This window comes from Paroedura picta, chromosome 13, assembly GCF_049243985.1.
Source record: "Paroedura picta isolate Pp20150507F chromosome 13, Ppicta_v3.0, whole genome shotgun sequence".
Taxonomy (NCBI): Eukaryota; Metazoa; Chordata; class Lepidosauria; order Squamata; family Gekkonidae; genus Paroedura; species Paroedura picta.
In genome coordinates this window covers 35,989,562-36,013,087 of record NC_135381.1, presented here as the reverse complement: position 1 = coordinate 36,013,087, position 23,526 = coordinate 35,989,562, and positions in this window count along the sequence as shown.

The window sequence follows — 23,526 nt, the reverse complement described above, 5'->3', positions numbered from 1 at the left end:
AAGCCTGAATATATGCTATTAAGTTTACCACCACAGTGCCTCCCAACACACACAAGAGGTTTGTTCTTCTACTCGATGGTGGCGGCAAGATTAGTCCTGGCTAGAAAATGGAAAATGCATGAGCTACCGTCAATAGAAGACTGGCTGAGCAAATTGGCAGATCTCGCCAAGATGGCTAAATCGACATTAATGGTTAATGGAAAATCAGAAGAAGCCTTTCAGGAACAATGGGGTCCTTATCTGAACTATCTAAAAAAGTAAACCAGAAGGGAAAGGAGCGGGTTCTAATATGCTTAGATTCTCAACAATTGCTTCACTAATGTTTATTATAGGTATCTATGTTATTTCTATGTTTTTGGAAAAATAAAAAAATTATATATATATAAAAAATTCATATGTTTTAAACATAAACACGTTAATGTTATAAAAACTGAATTTGTTTCAATAAATATTTAAATGTAGTAAATAAATTGTTTGCCTACAAATATCACGTAGCCCATGGGATCTCAATCTTAACTGTAGTATAAGGGAATGTGGCTATAGTCTACAATCATCAATAGGCATACCATTACCAAAGTCCAGTGGGGTAAACGACTTCTAATTCTTGAGCATTCCTCTTAATCAGTCCTGAATCCTTTTGGCCATGAAGCCATTGGTCGAAACACAAGGCAAAACAGAGACGATTGGTCAGCCGAGGCTAGCAGCAAGAAATAAGACAACCAAGCAGACCTAAAACAATTTTAATTATATGGGGCTAGAATGAGTGCCAGTAAAATACTTTTTGAAGACTTTCCTATAGAATCGCCAAGGGTCGGTCATGACTGGATATCATCATCATCATCATCATACATTAGACCATTCCTACTACACCTTGAGAGCCTCTTGTGGTGCAGAGTGGTAAGGCAGCAGACATGCAGTCTGAAAGGTCTGCCCATGAGGCTGGGAGTTCAATCCCAGCAGCCGGCTCAAGGTTGACTCAGCCCTCCATCCTTCCGAGGTCGGTAAAATGAGTACCCAGCTTGCTGGGGTGGTAAACGGTAATGACTGGGGAAGGGAATGGCAAACCACCCCGTATTGAGTCTGCCATGAAAACGCTGGAGGGCGTCACCCCAAGGGTCAGACATGACTCGGTGCTTGCACAGGGGATACCTTTACCTTTTTACTACACCTTAGATTTTAAAGGATTCTACACATTTCATTAATTTAATTGGACCATTGGAGAAGGCAAGGGAGATATCTTATTTAGATATCCACAGTAATTATTAGATTTAATAGATGCTGTTTTTGAGAGGAATTGCTTCTTATTTAAAGACCAGTTATATTTACAAGCACAGAGCATTTCCATGGGCTCTTCCTTAGCCCCAAATGTGGCAACCATTTTTATGTTTGAACTGGAGAAGAAATTGATTAGGAATGGAGATAAGAATCCATATTTTGCTGAGTTCCTTTTTAATATATGTTTCTTGATGATATTTTTAAATAAATAAGCCTTATTGTTTGCTGGAATTCGTGGAACGGATCAATTCTATACACCATTCAATCAAATTTGATTCAATAGTGACCCCACCACAATTTCACTTTTGGATATGTGGGTGACAAAAGATCCTGGAGGTTTTTTTTACATGTTTCTTCATACAAGTAACCGACAGAAACATGCTCCTGCATTTCCATTCATACCATCCTAGGCATCTCAGTGAAAACTTACTATATGGTCAGTTTCTTCAACATAAGAAATCTACTTTAGTGACACAAATTGTGAGGTGGCTCCGGAGAAACTATCTTTAGCTTTAACAGAACACTAATACCCGATCCATATTATTAAGAAAGCTAAAACTAGGGCAGGTGGGGTCCATTGAAAGGATTTATTACATTACAAGGAGCGTCTTTCAATGGAGAAATTTGTTTGTGCATTTCAATTTACATGGATCAGGGCCCTGCCAGAACTTCCACAATTCCGCAGGGCCTGCAAAAGGGAGCTCTTCCACCAGGCATTTGGTGGGGCTGACTGACCCATAACATCTACAGGTCCCCCCCCCCCCCCGCAGAGTGAGAGGACGAACCTACCAAGGGTGTATTCAAATGAGTAGCCGTGTTGGTCTGAAGTAGCACAATAAAATCAGAGTCCAGTAGCACCTTTAAGACCAACAAAGATTTAATCAAGGCGTGAGCTTTCGGGTGCAAGCACCCTTCGTCAGACTATGATCTTCTTACATGACAGGGAATATATAGCAAAAATCAGTTCTGTTACATCTGTGTCACAACCAGAAACAGCCAATGATAATCCTTTGTCAAAACAGCCAATGAATCCCCTAGTGTGTCAAAGTTATTGCTGAAATACTGTTCTAGTTGTTCTAGTTGGTATGTTATTGTTATTGTTATATCGATATTGATAGTGTTTTATGTAAATGTTCGAAAATGTTTTATGTAAACTGCCCAGAGCTGTAGGGAAGGGCGGTATAAAAATTTAAATAAATAAATAAATAAATAAATAAATAAATAAATAAATAAATGAATGAATGAATGAATGAATGAATGAATGAATGAATGAATGAATAATGGTATTCTCATGGTATTAGAATTATCATTAATAAGCATTGTCATTTAATTTCACACTTGGATGGTTGTGACCAGAAATGTAGGTTTACTTGGAGAAGGGGTAGAAATGTTTGTGAATTAACACCTGCCTAAACTTTGCCCCACCAGGATGCCAGTTTGCCTAAGGGTCGCTTCAGGTGTGGCTCATGTGCTACTTATAAATTTGTTAGAAGGTTCCTCATTTGTATATCCCAGGAAAGGTATATGCATTTCTATGAACAGATGCATAAATTGTAATTCTACAAACATTATGTATTGTGTAAAATGCCCATGTGATCTTCTTTACATGGACATATCAACAAGACTTTAGAAGATAAGAATCCTGGAACACAAATCCAGGATCCTTAATGAGGTTGAAAACGCTCCGATGGTTACCCACTTCAAGGACAGACGACACCAGGAGGATCGACTTCACTTTATGGGACTTGAACAAATCAGCAATTTCCAATACACAGGGGCTTTCCGCACCGGGATCTTTGTAGCAAATTGGTTGCTGAATGAAAAATCGCCATTTAAAATAGTGGAATTCGTCGTTATGCATACCTGCCTTTGTAGTGGAATCCAGTTGCGTTTTGTAGCGTTTCCCACAGGCTTCCAGTCTCGGCAAAAATCGCTAAAAAGGAAGCGCTATTGCCAAGCTCGTCCCGCCCCTGGCCGTCAAGCAGCCAATGGGCAGCCGTTAGCATGCTCCTTTCCCTTTAAGAAAGTTAAAAAAAAAAACACCCATTGCAACGAATCTGTGTTGATTCGTTGCAACGGAGAGACCCATCCAGCTGCCCGGTGTGTTTGAGCTGTCGTTTAATCGTTGCCACGCTCCCTCCGAGTGAAAAAAAAAATCCCCCCCCCCTCTCACGGGCCCGATTTTCGGCCGAAAACAGTTTAAAAAATAAAGGGAAAATACATCAGCAAACGGGCTTCTCTGTTGTTTGTGTCCAAAGTGTTGTTTGTGCTTAGTGACTCTGGGGAGGGACTGAAGCTGGGGAAGCCTCTAAACAGAAAGAGGCTCGCTGGTGCGTTTATCCCCGCTCGCTCGGAGAAAAAAAAATGGCGATCGCTTCGCCGGAAGATCAGAGGAGAGAGCCAGGGGGAGGGACTTTGTAGAAACCACAACAATGTTAACGCACAGGTCTTTTTCGCTAGTGTTGCAGATTGGTTGCAGGAGTGTATCGCTTTCCGGAGGGTGAATCCACTTTTGGGGATTTCCCTGAAAGCGCTACAAGGAAGCGCTTTTTGCGGATCGGTTTCAGGTGTGTGGCAGATTGTCAACGACGTTGTGCATAACGGCAAATCAATAGCGTTTTCAATTGGCAACCATTGTGCGATTTTGAAGGCATGCAAAAAGCCCCACAGAAACTCACCTGAAGAAATAACTTTCACGTAGTGAAGTAGAATTGCTATTTCAGTTGGATACGGTTGTTCCATCAGGTCTTAACAATGACTTAGAGCTTTCGCGTTTCTTGTACTTCCTTGAATAAATCCCTTGGATTCATTACTACAATTGTAAAATGCTGGGTTTCACTTTAAGATTTGGACCTACTTGTCAGGTCATCAAGGTGTTTAATTTAGATTAATTTTTCACAAACCCGGGATTGTTGTAGGCTGAAGCCATATCCGCTTATACTACGATTAAGACGGAGACCCCACAGGCTATGTGGTATTTGTATGTTGTTACATACTGAATGTAAAGGTAAAGGTAAAGGTATCCCCTGTGCAAGCACCGAGTCATGTCTGACCCTTGGGGTGACGCCCTCTAGCGTTTTCTTGGCAGACTCAATACGGGGTGGTTTGCCAGTGCCTTCCCCAGTCATTACCATTTACCCCCCAGCAAGCTGGGTACTCATTTTACCGACCTCGGAAGGATGGAAGGCTGAGTCAACCTTGAGCCGGCTGCTGGGATTGAACTCCCAGCCTTATGGGCAAAGCTGTCAGACGGCTGCCTTACCACTCTACGCCACAAGAGGCTCAATACTGAATGTACAATTTATTAATTTTGTAGCCACAAAGGAAGACACCTGTCTCTGAAAACAAGTATTGTACTGGCACTCATTCTGGCACCACATCATTAAAATTGTTTTAGGTCAGCTAGATTGTCTTCATTTCTTGCTGCTAGCCTCCAGGTGGGGCCTGGAGATCTCCCCCTATTACTATTGATCTCCAGACTACATAGATCAATTCCCCTGGTGAAAATGGCACCTTTGGAGGAAGGACTCTAGAGCAGGGGTAGTCAACCTGTGATCCTCCAGATGTCCATGGACTACAATTCCCATGAGCCCTGCCAGCATTTGCTACAGGTTGACTACCCCTGCTCTAGAGCATTGTATCCAGCAAAGGTCCCTCCCTTCCCCAGACTCTGTTCCCCAAATCTCCAGGCATCTCACAAACCAGAGTTGGCAACCGTTCCTATACTCCACCCATGCTCATTGGACACTGTTCAGCAGGGGTATCCCCTGTTTTTCTGGTGCCTTCCCCAAGTCACATCACGGTGAGCAACCAGGTAAGGCTGCGGCATGCACAAAGTTTCCGCTGGAGATCTGAGGCTAAAATGATGTCATGCAGATCCAGTCAAAGGAACAAAGACAGCTTCTGGTATGTCTTTGCTGTGGTTATTCTGGAGGCCTGACACGTCCGGCGTATTGCAAGAGACGCGGTATACTCCTGCTCCCTCTACCAGCGTCTCTATTTGTCCTACAGGGGGCGGTACAAGCTGCCTAAGGCCCTGAGACTTCCCGAATTCCCAGGAGAACTTCTCATCTGGCATTTATCCATGGGCCGGGCAACTGAACATGAAGTCCATCCCTCTTCCCAGAAGGACACTGCAGGAGAAGTTGATCTGGACGAGCGATTTACAGGAGAAATAGAAGAAAGTAGGGATGAGTCAGGCGTTTTCTTACTCCAGAGCTGGTATCATACGTGACGTTTAAACCGCAGCCTTGTTTGCCAGGCCTTCTGTGTCCGGCTAATTAACAAACTTGGAGAAAGACCTGGGAAGCCATCTCAGGGGTTTCGAGCATTTTTGAAAACATGGAGAGGTTAATTGAAGGCCTGGGGCAAACAAGAGCCCATGCTTTAACCTTCTTGGCTTGGCCTTGTTATGCTAACAGCATTGTGCTGGCAGATTTAATGACTCCTTATTACCTGGCTTCCTAATTAACCTTCTGCCCTCAAATACAGGGAGTTTAAAGAAGTCCTTCCCGGCAGAGGGTTTTCTAGCTTCTTCGGGCCTCCGGGTGAACAGAGATGCTTCCTTTGCAGCCAGGTTCACAGCCTCTTAGAGCTCCAAATAATTCATATTTAATGGCATGGACACAGGACAGTGGAAAGTTGGGGATTTTGCTGTATTGGCTGTCCCCAACTGGGCTTTGTAAAGTTCTTGCAATGACAAGGTGGTTCCTTCCCAGTGTTACCTTAATCTAGATATTTTCCTGCTGAGACTGCAGGAGACCTATCTGTTTGCTCAAACGAAGAGCAGGAATTCTTTTCGGGTGGTTGGGAGAGGGGAGCTGAGAACAGGGGGAGATAGTTCCTCCATCTTACCTGCAGTGATGATGGTGGAGATCTGGCTCCATGCCGCTGTTTGTTCCCCATGCCTTTTCTTACTGTGAACCAGAGTGAGGGCAGAAGTATCCCCAGATAGGGATGCCAGCCTCTAGGTGAGACCTGGGGATCCCGTACAATTCAGACTACAGAGATCAGTTCCTCTGGAGAAAATGGATGCCTGGGAGGATGGACTCTATGACATTGTCCCCCCCTGAGGTCCCTGCCCCCCCCGACTCCCTCACTAAACCTCTAGGAGTCTCCCACCCTGGAGCTGGCACCCCTGCCCCTCCATCCCCTGACGATGGCTGAGGAGACCCGGCAGCCCTAATTCCCACCATTCTGATCTGGCTTTGCAGTATGACCACATATCCAGCCATGAAGAATGAAAAGAGGAAGCCCTAGCTTCACTCTCACCTGGCTTTCTGAAAACACCACACAGCCAGTCAGATAGGGCTGTATCAGATCCAAAGCCAAATCAGAGTGAGGACAACGGGTCCTGCCCTCACTCAGGAGGGGGGAGAGTTCAGACCTGCAGAGAGGCAACAAAGACAGATGATGAAGAAGAAGAGTTGGTTCTTATATGCCGCTTTTCCCTACCCGAAGGAGGCTCAAAGCGGCTTACAGTCGCCTTCCCATTCCTCCTCCCTCCTTAGATGTGTAAAGCTAAGGATTATTTGACAGATTTATAAAGCTAAGGATTATTTGATGCTCATGTCAGCTTCACTTGCTTCTTCCATGGCATTTGACTGTTGCAGGGGTGGGGGTGGGCAGGATGAGACAGTTTTGCTGGGGGGGGGGGTTGAAGAACAACCAACTCCCTCCCCCCACCATTGACTTTTACTCCCACAGCCTACCCACTGGGTCATCTGGCTGGAGGTGACCAGTTCCCTAGCTTGGGGCCAAGGCCATTTAGGCAGGAGGGAAATGCTGCGGACCTCCTCTGGAGCTCCTGCAGACCCCCAGGAGTTCACAGACTCCTGGCTGGAATCCCTGGACTAGTGTGATGGTTGCAACATTACATGAGGATGTGGGTGACCTTTGCAGAGTCTTCCTTGGTGGTCTCCCATACAAGTCACCCTCATAATACTTACATATATGCCATCAACATGCATCTGACTCATGCTGATCCAAGAAAGGGGCTTGTGAGGCAAGCATGTAGCAGAGGTGAGTGGCCATTGCCTTCCTCTGCAGAGCCTTTCCTGGTGGTCTCCCATCCAAGTAGGGACCCCATTTCATTTCTGAGATCTGATGAGATCAGACTATATTATATAGTATACCATTCCATATCCCCTCCAGAGAATCTGGGAATGATCTCTCAGCTGCTACCTGAGAATCTATGATCAAATCAAATGCTTCATTCATTCATTCATTCATTCATTCATTCATTCATTCATTCATTCATTCATTCATTGGACTTATTTCTTGCATCTATCTATCTATCTATCTATCTATCTATCTATCTATCTATCTATCTATCTATCTATCTATCTATCTATCTATCTATCTATCTATCTATCTATCTATCTATCTATCTATCTATCTATCTATCTATCTATCTATCATTTGGACGTATTTCCCGCCACTCTCATGACTGGTTCGTGGTGGGTGACAAGTTGTCCGCATTAAAAACCCCATTAAAACCCCATTAAAACATCGGGTTCATCTACTACCTGTGTCTGATCTGGATTGAGATTTGGTTCGTAGTTTCACATCCTGGCTACTCCCACCCCACTAAGATCTCATGGAAAGGACACATATAGCTGAGTGATGTGGAATCAAACTCTGTGATCAGTCTTTCCATGGCTTGAGATCCTGGGTCAGAAACTGAGTCCCCCAGCACCCCCTTCTGGGCCCTGTTGAAAAGGCAGCAACTGAACAAGATGAGCCTGAAGGTCCAGAAGATTCTCCGTTGCTGAGAAAAAGAAGAGTTGGTTTTTATAGCCTGCTTTTGTCAACCAGAAGGCCTCTCAAAGGGGCTTACAAGCATCTTTCCCTTCCTCTCCCTGCAACAGACAGTCTATAAGGTAGGTGGGACTGAGAGAGCTGTGAGTGCAGTTCTAGGCCAAAGTTCCCTAGCTGTGATGAAGGAAATCCTTACAGGGCCATCAAGAAACTTTCTTCTAATTCCTCCTAAGATTTTACAAACCTCACTCGAGTAACTACCAGGACACGATTTACTTAATAATCCTGCAAACGCAGTGAAGAAAAAGCATCAACTAATACTTAAATACCCAAACCACCCAACTAATATATAACATGGAAGATGCTGTTTCCAGAGCCAGATCTTGGTTTCCAAAGTACAAAAGAGAGCAATGGAAAAGGCAGGGGTGGGGGCTATTGAGGAGGGCTGGTCTGTGACCCACTATCATGCTTCATGACCCACTTCTGGGTTCTGACCCATAGATTTGGAAACACTGCTGTAGATCACAGTAAATTGGTTCTGGCACTACTAAATGGTACATTTCTTCCTCTAAATCAGGGGTAGTCAAACTGTGGCCCTCCAGAGGTCCATGGACTACAATTCCCATGAACCCCTGCCAGCGAACGCTGGCAGGGGTTCATGGGAATTGTAGTCCATGGACACCTGGAGGGCCGCAGTCTGACTACCCCTGCTCTAAATCATGCAAAGATTTGCCAATATTCTTAAGCTTAGTCACGCATGTGGTTGAAATTGTGGCCAGTATCCCAGAATGCCTAAGAGATATTCTGCTAGCTATCATTTTCTGCCCATTTTTATCAAGGTGGCGGTTTTTAAAGCATAGACTGGAAACATGCCCTCTGGTCCAAGCTGAACAAATTTAAGAACTTCCAAAGTTTAGGGCCCTTGGTTGGAGGACTTTGACTTGTTGGTCCTTCCTCTGCCTGGGATGTACCTCCTTCCCTCTCCTCCCGACATTTGTTATGTGCACAGAGTCAGAGCAGGAGGCATGCTGGAGGCCATGCCGCTTTAATCACTGGCGAAAGGATGTTGAGATGCACCTCCCGCTGTGCGCTGGTGTTAATAAAACATCTGTGCGGAGGCCTTTTTCTTTGTGCCAGCCATTCATCTCTGTTTTCCTTCTATTTCCTTTGACAATTTGGCGTTTCCTTGGTTTGGTGCCGATAATGGCAGAAGATGCAAAAAGAGGCCTCTTAGATGAGCCGGATTTAGAGTTCTCGCAATGCTTGTTGTGATAAATCTGTTTCCAACCTGAATGGAGCATGTATAAGGTTCAAATGGGTAGCCGTGTTGGTCTGAAGTAGCACAATAAAATCAGAGTCCAGTGGAACCATTAAGACCAACAAAGATTCATTCAGGGCGTGAGCTTTTGGGGGCAAGCACTCTTCCTCAGACTATGAACTCCCTGACGAAGAGTGCTTGCACTCGAAAGCTCATACCCTGAATAAATCTTTGTTGGTCTTAAAGGTGCTCCTGGACTCTGATTTCATTGAGCATGTCTTAGTTCCTTATCTTGTCCTTTCTATATAGAACCCAGAACCAAATTTCTCTCGGTGCTTTTAGTGAGCCTAAATTTTTCTTCAGACTTTTTCTTCTCTAGGATGTTGATCCATCTCTGCCACTCTTGGCTAGAGCAGACAAGAAAATACAGGCCACAGCTGCATCTAAAGCAGGCGATGCTGTTTTTGATTAGTACTGGTGGTTGTGGGTTTTCCAGGCTGTGTGGCCATGGGCTGGTAGTTTCAGCCCCTGACATCTTACCAGTAACTGTGGCTGCCATCTTTAGAGGTAGGTCATGGCAAGTTGGTTGGGGCCAGAACAAGCTAACATCAACAGAACCTACAGGCCTCCCTCCACTCATCTCTCTCTCCCCCCCTCCCTTCCATGAATTAGTATTAAATGCTATTTCCCTGGGCTGGGCTTTGTGTCAAATGTGTCCTCTTTGCCCTGCTGTTGGTCATTGTGACAGGATGCTGGAACAGATGGGCCACTGGGCTGATCCAGCAAGACTCTTAGGGAGAACCAGGTTCGATTTCCCACTCCTTCACACAAAGCCTGCTGGGTGGCCTTGGGCCAATCACAGTCCTCTCAGAGCTCTCCCAGCCCCACCTACCTCACAAAGTGCCTGCTGTGGGGAGAGGAAGGGAAACGTGATTGTAAGCTGATTTGAGACTCCTTCGAGTTGGGAGAAGCAGGGTATTAAAGCCAACTCTTCCTGTTCTGGATGTGATGAGCATTTGCCATTGTTATGCATATTACTACTATTATAACATAACTACATTGGAAGAGAGAGCCTCTTGTGGCGCAGATTGGTAAGGCAGCAGAAATGTTGTCTGAAAGCTCTTCTCATGAGGCTGGGAGTTCAATCCCAGCAGCTGGCTCAAGGTTGACTCAGCCTTCCATCCTTCCGAGGTCGGTAAAATGAGTACCCAGCTTGCTGGGGGGGTAAACGGTAATGACTGGGGAAGGCACTGGCAAACCACCCCGTATTGAGTCTGCCATGAAAATGCTAGAGGGCGTCACCCCAAGGGTCAGACATGACTCGATGCTTGCACAGGGGATACCTTTACCTTTACCTTACATTGGAAGAGCAACCACTGATGAAGATAGACAGAAAGCAGGTTATTTAACCTAGGATCCCATTTTGGTTGACTCTTTATTTGGACTTTTAATAATAATACAGAGAGGACTACTACATTACTTTGCCTCCTTTTTTCTGAGTTTATATTGAGGAATCCATGGTTCTGTACTTGATGGCTGCTTTATTTCACTGCATCCTGGTACTGTTAGCATGTTTCTCCTAGTGCAGTTTGTTTCCTATATTGGGGTTGGGCTCACAGACCATTCCTTAGAGCAGGGGTAGTCAAACTGCGGCCCTCCAGATGTCCATGGACCTCTGGAGGGCCGCAGTTTGACTACCCCTGCCTTAGAGTGACAAAACACAACAAGAACTGATGGGGATTGAGAAAGCAAAACAGACCCCTCTCTCCCTGCTTTAGACAAGACTTAGTTGGCCATGCAAATAAATTTACCTGGACCACCCCCTGCCATCTAATTTGCCCTAACTGGGCATTCAAACCCAAGTCTCCCTAGTCCAACAAGAATTTGCATCTGTCTTACAGGGCTGGCCTGTCTTCTTCTGCCAGAGCTTAATTTGAATCAAGTCTCTGAGCCTCGTTTGCTGAGACCAAGAACTAAGTAGCTTCTCTATGCCATCGACCTGGGACCACCGCCCCCACCTCCTCACAACTGATTGAAACATGCAGCAATTTCAGCCTCTCCGGGGAATGTTTCCATCTTATTAACCTACTGTGGCACCTTGCACTGGCCACCGATGACCCTCAGTAAATAATAAATACAAGTCAGAGGCCTCCTTCAGAAGCAGAGGAGCCGGGCAGGGCAGGGCAGAAGCCTTTATTTTTTTTTTTTTGCAGAGAGGACTGATCCAGGGGCACCATGGAGGAGGGGGAGGGGGGGAATGTCAGTTATCCACTTGCTTTCTGTGTTTTGGCCTACGGATGGTTATGCCTCAGGTACACCTGTAGGTCTAGGGAGTACATTGGCTTTGCAATAACTGGCAATATTTATTTTATGAGGATGGCGATAAATTGTCACCATGGTAAATGATGTTCTGAATTGGAGATCTTGGGGACTGCAGAGGTATCTTTGCAGGATTCTTGCTGTTCCGGGCAACATTGTCTTCTGGAGCTGAGCTGCTATTATTTCCTCAGTGCCCAGAACGTCCAGGTGTTTTCTTGAGACATCTAGGCACTGCTCCAAAGGCTCCAATGACAATGGACATGATGGTCACCTTCATCTCCCAGAGGCTATTATTATGATGATGATTTTTCACAGTAAGATTGGTAGAGGGTATTCTGCAATTTGAGATCTAGCCAAGTTCTTGGGAACAGCAGAGGTATTTTTGCTGCAGGATTCTTGCTGTTCCAAGCAATTGTGTCTTCTGGGATGAGCTGGTGTTGTTATTCAAACAGAGGGCATGGGAAACTTAAAGGGGGTGGGAGGAATCCTTCCCCTTCCTTGCTTACTTGGCCAATATTGACTGGGTCACATGGCTCACGCCCATGCTGCTGGTGGCAGAGGGGCAGTAGTGGCTTCTGCTCTTCCTTCTCTACCTGCCTTCCCACCTGAGCTGTACAACAGTGCTCACGGCTCTGGTTTGCTTTCCTCGCCATCTGCCACCCCAAGCTTAAGTAGTTGGCAGCAGCTCCCACCCCTTCCTTCTCCAGCCACTTTTGGTCCAGGGGACACAGAAAATCTGGAAAGAGTTCAAGCCTTCTTCTGGAAACCAAAAGAGTCAGAGAATACCGACTCAGATAATAAAGAAAGAGTACTGAAATATTTAGGGAAACCAGAGGAACAAAAGCCCCTCAGCATAAAGATTCCAAAGCCATGGCCGGGAGCGGAGAGAAATAATAAATCCAAATATAAATAAATAAATAAATAAAAATAAAAGTAACAGCGAATAGCTTAAGAAACTCACATTAGCCTGAAACATAAGAACTAAGGTTTGTGTATATCATGGTTTTACCTCAGAAATTTCAACCCCCGGTTTCACCTGACCTTTCTCCTCTATGCTGAATAAAATATTTTGTTATTTTTGAATTTCAAAATGCCTTATGTGCCATTTAAGTTGTTTCAGTTGAAGTGGGCTTCTCATCCTTCCCTCAAGTTCCTGGGCTGAGCCAACATCATACTGAGACAGCTGAGTTCTTCAGTAAAGGAACCACATTATTAGGGTGGCCCAGTCAGTGAAGGGAAAGAAAAATAGACGGAAAATCTTGCTTCTGAGGGAGGGAAGTGGATGAGGCCATCATAGCATCTTTTTGGCCAAGGTCCTTCATGGGGTGCCTGAGGTTATGTTGTTGTAGGTTTCATTAGAGGAAAGCGAAGAGGAAAAAGAGCAGGTGAGCACACATCTTTTGAGACTCTGGGGGCGATGCCGCACCAGAGGTACCATTCTGGGGTGCCAGTGGTGTGTTGCAGTGGAGCATCACGCTCTGACATTTCTTGTGTACCTGTGAGGGATGCACCCATTGTGGAAAGGTTCCACAGTGCAGGAGGGTGCGGTGGGGTGGGGGTTACAGTCCCACCTTCCTGCAAAAAAAAAAAAAATTGCCCCATTTGGGTCCACAGCACTGATTAAAGAGGAATCTTTACTTGTGTTATTTACATTAAAATGTACATGAAAATCAGTGGAAAGTTGTGCAGTTCAGTCATTGGAATGAATGCCGTGAGGTCATTTTGCTCCTGTCTTAACTCGCAAATCGATAGTGATGTTTCAGTTTCTAACAACAAGCTGGATTCTCTTAGCAGCTTTGATACGGAGCCATTTTGGCCCATCATGGATCTTGCTGACTGAAACAAATGTCACCATTAAATCAACAAAGCTCCCTGCGCTTGGCGCCTTGGCATTTCTGTATACTTGACTGTTAGGTGGTGCCAGACCAATCAATGGAATTTTTACCTGGAAGCTGGAATGTTTTAACGTTCAAACTCGACCACCAGCAGAAATTGACGGCCCAAAGACTGTAAGACCTGCTGGGTTTTTTAAAGGCATTATATAAAAAGAGATCCTACCAGATTTGCCAGTCGCTCAAGCAGAAAGGGGAAGGCACTGGCAAACCACCCCGTATTGAGTCTGCCATGAAAACGCTAGAGGGCGTCACCCCAAGGGTCAGACATGACTCGGTGCTTGCACAGGGGATACCTTTACATTTACCTTCATAGTTAATAGTTCAAATGTGGCTTTTACAAGCAGAAAGGTGATCTAACCCAACTTCACTCCTCACTGTAGCTCTATCCTTTGCCCCCAGATTCCTAGAGAGCCAGCTGGGTGTAGCGGTTAGGAGTCCGGACTTCTAATCTGGTGAGCCGGGCTTGATTCCCCGCTCCCCCACATGCAGTCAGCTGGGTGACCTTGGGCTGGTCGATAGGTAGGTAGATAGGTAGGTAGATGTTGACCTCCCCCCCCAAATGGCTAATGGTGGGCCTGGAGTGAGTGCGAAGGGGAGGAGGCCTGGGTGGGTATGTACACAGGTATGCTTCCCAACCATCTTCTGCGTGATCACACAATTTCTGGAGCTTCTCAAAGTCTGAAGAATGTTTCAGTGGTTTCATATTGGTAGAGAGGCTGAGAAAGGCTGACCTAGATAAACAAAATGGCCAGCAGAGGCCCACACTTAGGTGCTGGTTTTTAAAAGTTCCTAGGAAAACCTACCTTCCCCATGAGGTAGAATCATAGAATCATAGAGTTGGAAGGGATCTCTGGGTTCGTCTAGTCCAACCCCCTGCACAATGCAGGAACTCACAACTACCTGCCCACCCACAGTGACCCCAATTTTATGGCCCAATGATCCCTCCACCAAAAATCTCCAGACTCCAGCCTGGCCTGGAGGGAATTCACCAACCATCCCACACTGGCGATCAGCAATTCCCTGGGTATGCAAGGAAGGGCCACAAGAGACAAACACTGGCATATCCCTTCCTGCCCACCCACTCACCATCTGCCTAAGTTCATATTAGTTTTCCAAATTAATTTAAAGAAAGTCAGAAGCTGTATGTCCCAAATACAGTCAAGTAATTACAGGTCTTACAATACAAGTTGGTCAGATTTAAAGATATCAGGAAAATATTTCTTTTTGCTTTTTGTTGTTTGGGTTCTATGTTATTTAGCCTATCACATGGCCTGCCCTGGGTGGTCAAAGCTAAGCCTGCCTCGACAGACCTCAGGAGCTAAGCAGGGTCGGCCTTGGATAGCATTTGGGTGGGAGACCTCCATGGAATACCAGGATCGTGACATGGAGGCAGGAGAAGGTCAAACCACCTCCAAATGTGTCTTGCCTTGAAAACCTTCTGGCAGGGGTGGCCAAAATGTGGTTTCCCCAAATGTGTCTGGACTAAAATTCCCATGAGCCCCTATCATGGGCAGTGACTTGCTGGCAAAAAGAAAAGTTTAGCAAATAATCCTCATTTCCACCATCAGCGCGTTGTCCTGGTTAAGAAAGGGGGCAACGCTAATCTGGAGAACAGGGCTTGATTCCCCACTCCTTCACATGCAGCCAGCTGGGTGACTGTGGGCCGGTCAGTTTTCTCAGAGCTCTCTGAACCTCACCTCCCTCATCTGTTGTAGAGAGAGGAAGGGAAGGCGATTGCGAGCCACTGTGAGACAGGTAATGAAAAGCAGGGTATAAAACCAGCTCTTCTTCTAAAGCAGGGGTAGTCAACCTGTGGTCCTCCAGATGTTCATGGACTACAATTCCCATGAGCCCCTGCCAGCGTTTGCAAACGCTGGCAGGGGCTCATGGGAATTGTAGTCCATGAACATCTGGAGGACCACAGGTTGACTACCCCTGTTCTAAAGGAAGAATCTGTTCTGGCATGGCTTTTTCCCTTGCGGACAAGAAGCTTTTATGTTCCAGCTTGCTGACCTCTACTGCTGAAATTCCAAACTGCACCATTCCAAGAAAGGCTTTTAATTTTGACCCAGGGTTTTTTCTCTTGATAGTATGAATGGGGTTAATACATCATTGTACCGCCAACATAGACACGGTCTACAAAACATCAAGGAAGATGAGTGAAACCCACACCCCAGATTTCTACCCTTTCCCCTTTCCTATTGCAGATCCTCGATTTGCCCCTCATGGTCTTCTGGAGGGACCCCTGTGCCCCAGAAGTGGGATTTTGAGTCACTGGTTTGTCGCAGGATAGAGAAGGCAGGAATATTCTGTTCCATTAACACAGTGGTTCTCAACCTGGGGGTCAGGATCCCTTTGGGGGTCGAACAGCCCTTTCACAATGATCGTGGAAGGGCAAGCAGATTGGCTGGGGGGGGGGCACCATCCACACAACAGTCTTGCAGGGTAGATCGAGACAGAGCGTTAGTCTATCTGGAGCAGCGGGAAAAAGCGAGATCGGCATGGTGGGACAAGAGGCAGAACTGAACTGAGAAACCCCATAAAAAAAACAATTTATATACAATCCTGAACAATGGATCTTCACATCACTGGTCAGTTTCTGTTTAATTTCTGTGAATGGACACTTGCATAATTTTATGGTTGGGGGTCACCACAACACAAGGAACTAAATTAAAGGGTCACGGCATTAGGAAGGGTGAGAACCACTGTCACAGGGTGTCTGTGGTGGGGAGAGGAAGGGAAGGCGACTGGAAGCTGCTTTGAGACTCCTGATAGAGCTGTTCTGACCGAGCAGGAATCTCAGGGCTCTCTCAGCCTCACCTCCCTCACAGGGTGTCTGTGGTGCTCACCAAAATTAAGCCAAAACTGACCAATGGCTGTGAACATGCCCACTCTCCAGGCCTATCATTGACCATTTTGGGATGGGGGGAGGAGGGAAACAGGTTGACATGCCCACATATGGTTACATCACCCAAGAAATGTTTAACAAATTTTAAAAATACATGAAATACATGGCTGTGAACATGCCCACTCCCACCCATTCAGGAAACCTTTCCATATCTGCCATTCACGAAACCCTGGTTGAGAAAGCCTGGGGTCATGCCTTACAATCCACCTGAATGTTTTAAAGCAATCAAAATGAATATGTGACATCGGTAGTCTGGAGATGGGTCGTAATTCCAGGAGACCTCCAGTCCCCCCCCCCCCTCTGGAGGCTAGCCCCACTCTGTGAAAGGTCCATTTAGGATTAACTGTGCAGTCCCTTTCAGGTGAGTAGCCGTGTTGGTCTGAAGCAAGAGAATAAGGTCAGGATCCTCGGGCACCCTGAAAACCACCAGGGATTTCTTCTGGACGGGCGCCTCCATGCAGGGCGCCCCATTCCCAGGTGTGCTACCTTCAAACGGCCTTTCCCCCTTTCTCTGCGCTCCCACTTTCCAGTGTCGGGCGCTACCCTTCTCGGTCAGTAGATGGCGCTGGTAGGAAAGCGATGGCGGTGCCTCCCCCCCACCCCCTCCAGCCCCCTGCCCACCCACCCCCCGGGAGGGTTGGCCACAAGCCGTGGTTTCCTTGTTGGGAAGAAATCCCCCCCCCCCTTTCCTATCAGCCAGGCTGTAAAAATAACCCCAGGCGGCTAAATCCACTCTGCGGGACAGCCGGAGTTATTTATGGCCCCGCCAGAAGATTACCGAAAGAGCAGAGCCCCGCCGACGGCCAGAGCCCGCGCGGCCAAGAAGGCTTCTGGGCAGGCTCTCGCTTGGGGGGGGGGGGGGGCTGCTAATGGCGATCCCGTCCGGGCTGCCGGCGCTGCACCTTCCCCCGGAGACGTCGCGCAGCAGGCAGGGGAGGAGGGGGGGGATTCCCTCCAAAGAGGCAAGAGGGGAGGAAGGCAGAGATGCCCCCATCCTCTCTGCAAAGGAGCAGGTTTAGGAGGGCTTCATATGCTTGATGCCTTCTAGGAGGGGGGTCTGGAGCGCTCCCAAAAGGACAGATTTGCTTGGGGGACTTGGAGACAGTGGCTGCTAGGGGAAGGGGGATTCTGCGGCCTTATGCCCCATGGAAGTCCCTGCCCTCCCTAAATGCTGCATTCCACAGGCTCCAAACCCACCCACCCCCCATCTCCAGGTAGGGATGCCAGCCTTCAGGCTGGAGCTGGGGAGCCCCTGGAATGATGGGTCATTAATCCAAGATTACAGAGATTGGTTCCCCTGGAGAAAATGGATGCCTTGTTGGGCGAGCCAGCTTGATGACGTGGTTAAAAGTGGTGACCTCTAATTGGGAGAACTGGGTTTGATTCCCAAGGGTTTACAGCCATGCAAGGGCCCATTGATTCTGAACGCATGATCATATTCTTGTATTTGCCATCAGGATAGATTCAAATGAGTAGCCGTGTTGGTCTGAAGTAGCACAATAAAATCAGAGTCCAGTAGCACCTTTAAGACCAACAAAGATTGATTCAAGGCGTGAGCTTTCTAGGAAGAGTGCTTTGTTGGTCTTAAAGGTGCTACTGGACTCTGATTTTATTGTATTTGCCATCGTTCCCTATCAAGTGTACAAACCCTATAAGCCAAACACTTAGCCGTCGTTCTGAAGTTATATCAAACACCAGCAGCCATGATTCTTCTCTTCCCTACGTATGTTTTTTCCTCCTAGATGGTAACTTATTTACTTTATTTATTTATGCCCCTGCAACCTCTCCCCACAGGAGTAGCTTGCAACATTTAAACATACAGTAGCTCCAGATACTGTACGAATAACGTGATAAGTATAGAACAGTAAAATCAATTAAAACATCACATAGCAAACTGCGCTGAAGAATTAAAGCAACCGGCCTGCTCCGTGGTTCATAACACTGACCAAAGGTGACACAAAACAAAGAGTTAACTTGTGAAAAGCCTTAAATTTTTCCTATGTTTTTTCCATGTGGGTCAGAGCCGTGATGTGATTCTCCACATCTTCCCCACACGCTGCATAGAAACATGGGAAAGAGCCCACTGTCAGTGGCTTCTAAATTTAAACAAAGTACAGCAAAGAGCCTCTTGTGGCGCAGAGTGGTAAGGCAGCAGACATGCAGTCTGAAAGCTCTGCCCATGAGGCTGGGAGTTCAATCCCAGCAGCCGGCTCAAGGTTGAATCAGCCTTCCATCCTTCCGAGGTCGGTAAAATGAGTACCCAGCTTGCTGGGGGGTAAACGGTAATGACCGGGGAAGGCACTGGCAAACCACCCCGTATTGAGTCTGCCAGGAAAACGCTAGAGGGCGTCACCCCAAGGGTCAGACATGACCCGGTGCTTGCACAGGGGATACCTTTACCTTTACCTTTTGCAGCAATTGCAGGAAAGGGGGGATTCATTGCAAGGGCTCTAGCCCAGTAAGTGAAGGTTTTCAAATATCATTGGAGAGGACTGGTGGCCTCTATGATGGGGAGGAGAGATCTTTGCTGGCAGCAGCTGAATTCTACCAGGGCTAAGGTTGCTTCCCTCTCCTTGCAGGTATCAAAGCCTGGCCAGGCCCTGAGGTATGAACCAAAGGGTAAGAACCCCATACCTAGCATGCTAGGGCCTGCGGGAGGCAGCCAGGTGGATCAAAACGAACCTAGGATGTGCTCTGTTTTGTTTCTTTATTGGTATCGATTGTTTAAATTTGTAAATTGCATTTCAGTATTGTTTGAGAGCTATTGAGGATTTCATGGAAAGGGGGAAATGCCACCAATATATAAAGAAACCAAACAAATGGAAAAGAAAGAACTTCATATGATGCACAATCAACATATGCATCTTTACAGACTTCTTGCTAGCTCAGAAACTGGACAATTGGAACATGTATAAGACCGGTCTATCAACAACTCTGAACCTTTGTCCCTCAATGCAATTTTCTCAGCCAGAGGTAGCATCACCATCTCTAATAGTGACCTGGCTGGCCCCTGTTCTAGCCCCCCTGATTCACAAGACAGAGCTTTGTATGGACTCAGAAATTCCTGATATGTAGGAAAATACAGCTTTGAAAATTAATGCACAAGGAGTAATGGGAAAGCCTATCTAAACAAATAAAGTGTGTGTGTGGGGGGGGGGGGGAGAGAGAGAGAGAGAGCCAGTCTAAAAGACCTAGCCTGATAAGAGCAGGGGAGTGTCAGGTAAAGGTTAAGGGTGGGGGGCAGGAGGAACAGGGACCACCCTTACCACCATGATGAAAAGGGGGGGGGAGAAACAGGCTCCCCCCCCCATTATCCATTGCAGGCCCCCATGGTGACTGCCTCTGTCTGCCTAGGGGACAGTGTTGGAGTGAGTGACTCAACCTGGGCAGTGGGGGGGCTACATCACTCTAAGTGTGTGGTTACAACCTGGCAGTTCTCCTCTGACCCTTCCTCTTTCTCATGGCCTTCCATGGAGACACATGTTTCTGCAGGTCTTTCCTGTAGAGACAGGGCCCTCGTATTCCCACACACATGATGCCAGACAAGCTGGCCATTTGTGACAGGAAATGAACTCTTTAGATTAGGCATCTCTCTCTCCTTCCGACTGCAGTCGGAATGTCAACTGGATCTACTTGAATAAATGCAAGTTTGCCTTTTTTGCAATGTTCTTCTGAGGAGATTAATTACTGCCCTCAGCACCGCACTGAGCATCACCAGGCAAACTCTGCTGAATTAACCAGGGCCTATTCTGCACACGTTGGATAATGCACTTTCAATGCACTTTAGAAGTAAATTATCCTGTTCCGCAGAGGAATTTCCAGCTGCAAAAGCACTTTGAAAGTGCATGATCCAATGTGTGCAGAATGGGCCCAGGTATCCCAATAAGCAGAAAGTCTGGGCAGAGGCAGTAGTCCTGTGGAGGAAGGGCAGGGAGGAGTGCAAACCTGAGAGGGGAAACAATCTTGAGGCCGTAGAAGAAACAGGACAGCTGGCTGGCAGGCAAGCCCTCGGGGGAAGCAGAGATGCAGAAGACAAAGGCAGCACAGAATATGGGAAAGGCCGGAAACCGAATAGCAAGGGATCCAGGGCAAACCTCGTTGAAGACCTTGTGACTGGGGGAACTGTATGTTGTTGGCTAAAGAAGAATGAGGGGTCTGGGAATATCTGTAAATTGTGAGACTGTGTACCCTGAGCGGGATGGTCCAGCTAGCCTTGGACGGGGGGCCTTTAAGAAATACCAAGGTTGTGATGCAGAGACAGGCCACGGTAAACCAACTCTGAACATCTCCAGCCTTGAAAAGCCTACAGGGTCACTGTAAATTTGCTGTGACTTAATGGCAGGCAGGCAGGCAGGCAGGCAGGCAGGCAGGCAGGCAGGCAGGCAGGCAGGCAGGCAGGCAGGCAGGCAGGCAGGCAGGCAGGCAGGCAGGCAGGAAGGAAGGAAGGAAGGAAGGAAGGAAGGAAGGAAGGAAGGAAGGAAAGGGAATAAAAGAGGGAGGGAGGGAGGGAGGGAGAGAGAGAGAGAGAGAGAGAGAAAGAGAGAAAGAAAGAGAGAGAGAGAGAAAGAAAGAAAGAAAGAAAGAAAGGAAGGAAGGAAGGAAGGAAGGAAGGAAGGAAGGAAGGAAGGAAGGAAAGGGAATAAAAGAGGGAGGGAGGGAGGGAGAGAGAGAGAGAGAGAAAGAGAGAAAGAAAGAGAGAGAGAGAGAAAGAAAGAAAGAAAGAAAGAAAGAAAGAAAGAAAGAAAGAAAGAAAGAAAGAAAGAAAGAAAGAAAGTGTATGGAAACTGGCACCAGGCAGTGTAAATTTCACCTATCGATTTGAAAGAACCCCCTGAGCCTTTGGCTGAAGGTCTCATCCCTTTCCCACAAAGCAGGTCTTTGGCTCAGGGCCCCGGATGGGTGGGTTTGAGCAGATCTGGGCCAGGCGGTTGAGGGTGCTCGCTCTGGACGGCCTTCCAACTGAACCGTGCCTCCAGTGGGATTCCAGTGCCGATTAGAAAGCGATTAAATATTAAAACAATTCATTTTGTACTTAAACTGTTCCGATGGTTCCTGCTGACAGCGGCTTTGAAGTCTGCAGCAAGAGATGGGGGGGGGGTGCCTTTGTTTCTCACTCACTCATGTGCATGTGTTTCGTGCAGTGGAAATGGCCAACCTGGGAGTTATTGTCACCAATGCTCACTTGACTGGCAGAAGAACACCTGTCAGGTGGGAGCCCTTGCAGATCAAGAAGGGGCTACTCTCTCTCTCTGGTTTTGCTTGGAAGGCTGGAACTCAAAGGCTGAGCAGCAAATATATATATAAAATTAAAAAGAAATATTTATTATTAAGCACACATTAAAAAGATGGAAAACAACATTAAAACATAAGACACAGTATGTGCAATATTGCACATACAGCCTCAATAGTTGCACAGTGCATGACTGTAGACCAAATGTGTCTCAACCCAGAGGGGCTTCATCACTGATCAAATAAGCTATACGAGCACATACAATAATACAGTATTAGAATGAGACCTGGGTTGAGTCTTCATGGGGCTTTTTATCCATTCCCAGCCTGAATAAATCCTTCCCCTCTGCAGTGTATTCAATTTGCATTTTGATTTTGGGTACTTTACATTTCCCTTCTGCAACATGTATGATTGATCTGCAGTGACCCTGCCTTTCCCCCGCGATATCCAGGAGCGGATATAAGCCACCACATTTGAAAAACCGGCACCAGTATAAGTGTAGATTTCTGTTTTTTACAAACTAACCTCCTGCTCCATGCCTGCAACGCTGATGTAGCAAAACAGTCTTCCCTGATTGGCCAGGGTGTCAGTTCAAAGACTTCCTGGTTCCTGGGCTTCCCTCTCTGTTTTAAAGTGACTGCTCTCCAGAAGCCCACACTTCTCTCAGTAGAAATCTGCCTCATTCTCTGAGAGACTGCTGCTGGCTCAGGAGTCAAAAGAGAAGAAATAAAGCCATTTCCTCTTGGACTGCTGTAGTCTGGAGATTAGTTGTAATTCCTGGAGAACTCCAAGCGCCACCTGAAGATTGGCAACCCTAGCTGAAGAGGCAATCTGCCAAACTTCTTGAAATATATGGGTTAATGCTGTGGATTACATGTGTGTACATGAGAATGCAGGTTTTCCAGCACTCTGAATCCACGCAACCAGGGCTGTAAGTTGTGTAGCCCTTCCTGCATGCACTGTGGACTTCCTTGCATTATCAAAAGACTGCAATCACTTTCAACACATGGCCCAGGAAATGTGCATTTCTTAACATACCTAGATGCTACTTCTCAATTTCTTTTTCCAGTGCTTAACCAGGGGTGAATCTGCACTGGGCTTCTTATCCCTGGGGACCCCGAATTAAAGAAAGTGATCTACACTTTATTTGATTTCCATTCTGATATTTAGCACTTTAAAATTTTCCTTTGCAACGTCTATGATTGATCCGCGGTGACACTACCCTTCCCCCGCCATATCCAGGAGCAGATATAACTCATTACATTTGAAGAAACGGCTCAGTGTAGATATTCTGCATTTTGCCAGATTAACTTCCTCCCCGGCATCTCCAACGCTGACAAAGCAGTCTGTTGCTGATCTGTTTTTAAGTGACGACAGGAAAAGAAAGATAAGCAAGTAGCCTTGTGCTCCACTTGCCCCTCTCCCATCTTGCTCTGGCTGTATTGTCGGTAGTCAAAAGGCAGGAAATAATGCACTCTCCAGCCTTGTGCTCCTTTAATGGAGCTTCACCCGACCTCCTCCCCCATCAATCGGGAAGGAGACCAAAAATTGGGACAATGCAAATGCAGGAGGGCAACATGTTTAAAATTGGGAAAAAGGAAGGCTGTAGATAAGAGTTCAAATCATCCACAATTCATCAAGTGGAAAAAAATTGCAGAAAGGGCCCAGGATTCCAGAAGTCATAATGCTGAGGAAAAATCACTTTGCACATGCCCTAAGGCACTCTATTAGATACCAGAGCAACTACTTGGTGAGTTCTGGCTCCAAGGAAACCCTGCCTCTTCCCCAGGAACTGCCTATGTGTTTCATTGCACAGAATGCAAGCGGAAGCAGCCTGGGACACAGCAGTGGGACAAAGCATGCTATTCAGCAGCCTGGGCTA